At 42.1% G+C, this 3,134-nt stretch overlaps 1 long non-coding RNA gene across 1 annotated transcript; it reads right to left on the bottom strand.

The window, feature by feature from the left end:
- Positions 1-600: 600 nt before the first annotated feature.
- LOC130254029 (uncharacterized) lies at positions 601-2,814 on the bottom strand. Its single transcript, XR_008840637.1, has 3 exons — positions 2,659-2,814; positions 2,191-2,332; positions 601-905 (listed from the first exon to the last, which is right to left on the bottom strand). It is a non-coding gene; the product is annotated as an uncharacterized LOC130254029 (long non-coding RNA).
- Positions 2,815-3,134: the final 320 nt, after the last annotated feature.

The raw sequence follows: 3,134 nt of genomic DNA, 5'->3' as shown, positions 1-3,134 counted from the left end.
CTACAAGTAGATTTTAGTTCAACAGGATCTCTGCAGAATTCACTAGCACTGTAAAAATTTGTATAAATAAATAATTATATTTAAAATGACATTCTGAATAGAAGGTCATATGTACACAAAAGTTTTATTTGAACAGTGAGTGAGTTTCTGTCTACTTCATCTGCTTAAGGGATACATTAAATATTCTGTAATGTTATTAACCTTGGTGTTTCAACAGAGGCCATATGTAAGAACTACTTTTCCAGTGGGGCCTTGACCCTATTTGTGTAAAGCATCCTCAGGCAGATGGTTAGCATCACCTATCATCACACTTTTTCTTTCCTCCCATGGGTTACTTTCAATACTAATGAATTAGAGGTGGATTTGTTAGAAAGGGTAGGGGATCCTTGTAGGATCCCACTGCTCTTCCCATTTTGAAATTCCAGTATATATTGTATTTTAGTTCAAAGGCACAATACTGCTGATGGGAATAGGAGACAGTGAGTTGTATGGAAAGAGATCCTCCTCTAACTCTTGCTTGTGGTCAGCCCCACCAGCCCCACAGCTTTCATTGCTAATGCTCACACCACACTAACCTGAGATCCTGAGATTGGTGAAATGTTTTGGTAACCTGTGTCCAAGTATCTCCACACTGATCCTGGCTCTAGCAGACAGCCACACCCAGGATAGTGATGCTGTTTCTTTTCCTTCTCACTCACACTGTGTCTGCACCTGCTCTTGATGTGTTGTAGAGTATCTTCAGTGAAAGTAGGTATTAGTGTGAGGGTAGGCTCAGATCTTTGTACTGTAGTGTAGCTTCCTTCATTCCTCTGTGCTCCTCCAGCCACCATGCCACTGCTGCCTGGGAAATCTTCTGTGGCATAAATCTGCTCCTTGGTGCATGTTGATATCAGTGCTCTGGTGCACTGGTAAGGCAATAGAAAGAAAAATTAGATGAATGAGATTGTGGTTAATAAACCAGCAAAAGACATTTAACTGCAGTCTTAATTTAAGCTTAAAGGAAAGCTGATTTAGGCTGAAAGGACTATATCAGCAGTTTTAGCATCTACATGTGCACGTTCCATGCACAATACAGAATCAATAGGGTCAGAGAATCATTTAGGTTGGATAAGACCTTTAAGATCATGGAGCTCAACTGTGAAGCTTACATTGCCAAGTTCACCACTAAACCATGTTCTTAAACACATCTACATCTTTTAAATACCTCCAGCAGTGATGACTCAGCCTCTTCCCTGGGCAGCCTGTTCATGTTGAGAGTATTGCATCCTGTATGTAAGGAGATGTACTTCTGTACCACAGATTACATGGTGCTTGAAATGATTATGGGTAGGAGAAAAAAAGCACAGGCCTGGAACACAGAGATGTTTCCTTGAAACCTGTTTTAGTGTGTGTAAAACAGAAGGGAATGCAGGGCTCTAATATCAAGGGGCACCACGGGGTAGTAGAGACAAAATGCTACAAAAGTTAACCACGTTTTTGAGACACAGACATAAATCCTACTTCCTCCCTCTGCCCCACAGGAACCATTTGCAATGGTGAGGCAGAATTGCAAAAGAGTGTATTGTGTAGAAAAGTGTGCACATAGGCTGAACTGATGCCCAGAGGGTGGATCTCCTGCTCTAGATGCCCACTGCACCTCCTTTCTCCCTCTGTGCTCCAGCAGACAAGAGACAAGACTGCACTACACACCTGGCAGGAGCAGCTCACATTGACAATCCTGGGTTATGATGCAGCCATCAGCCTCTGTAGGAAGGAGAGCTGGCCATATAACCACACTCCCTGCCTTCTGGTCAGTTTTCCCCAGATTTCTCTATGCATGTTAGTGGTGTGGTTTTTTCTGTGGAAACATCCCCATAGTGTCACCTGCTCCCTCTAGAATATACTTTGCCATTGGATTGATTTGCTTTAATTCATCTGGACATGCTAATGCCAGGTATCAAAATAGAATAACATTAAAGCAGTAGAGACTACTGGAAATAATGTAATTTATCAAGGAATGACAAAATTTACCAAATTGGAAGTGGAAAATTTCTGGGTTTGGTCTAAAATATTTTTTTCCTTATTGCAGGTATGCTGAGTTGCTTCTTAAAAAAACATGTGCAGATCATTTAAAACCACCTCTAACTTGCATTTCCTTCAAAAAGTTCCTGTACACTAGATGTTATTCCATGGTTGCTATAGATATCTTACATGCTTACAGGCAGGAAGTGTTCTCCTAGTTACCACTGTGCTAATTATTAGCAAACATTCACCAGCAACAGGTAATTACCAAACAATTATTTGGAAACAGAAGAAATCAAGCCATGCAAAAATGTCTCTGCTGGGGTCACAGCTAGAGAGAGAAAATGCAAAAAAAAGGATCATATTAGAAGCTTAAAAAATTAAGACTTAATTCATGTAGAAAAATTATTCAGCACAATAAACTGAAGCTGCAAATATTTTTGAGGGATGCTGCAGCCCAGCAGTAAGCTCTTGACTCATGAAAACAGCTGGTGCAGGAAGGTTATGGTTAGCAGGTTTGCACTGTGTGCCTTAGGAGCAGCATCTGTTGGCAAGGAGGAAAGCAGGCAGCAGCACTCCACACCAAACCACTGCTGTTTCCATGCAGAGGTAAATGAAAAGCACTGAGGGACATCAGGGCTGGCAAGTACTACTCACCAAAGCTGGAGGGAGGGGGCAAGGACACAACCCCAAAATTGCTAACTCTTTTGGAAAGGCATGTCCATTTTAACTCCTCATGGCTGGAAAGCTGGACTTTCATTGTTAGGGTATCTTACTAATAAGTATATATTCATTCATCCTCAGGGCAGCACAAACAAGGAACTCCCCCTGTCACATGCAGAGCAGCTGATGGAACCAAGAGCCACATTTGTACATGCTCAGAGTGACACCCATGGATACACATCACTGCTGGAGCCTGGTGCTGCTGGAGAGGTGTCACTGTGTCCACAGAAATCATCCTCTCATCACGCCCTGGGGAGCATCCAGCCCCACTGCTGCTGTTTTAGCTCAGACCAGTACAGCAGGCAGGGATGCAAGTGGAAAGAAATACATTGCATGTGAAATTGATGGATTGCTTCATACTTCACTCAACATCAAAAAGCTTATTGCTTTTTTTCAGTCTTAAAAGTGAA

Source organism: Oenanthe melanoleuca, chromosome 1 (assembly GCF_029582105.1).
Source record: "Oenanthe melanoleuca isolate GR-GAL-2019-014 chromosome 1, OMel1.0, whole genome shotgun sequence".
NCBI lineage: Eukaryota > Metazoa > Chordata > Aves > Passeriformes > Muscicapidae > Oenanthe > Oenanthe melanoleuca.
Note: the sequence above shows the minus strand (reverse complement) of the source record. Positions and strands in the feature narration are given on the sequence as shown.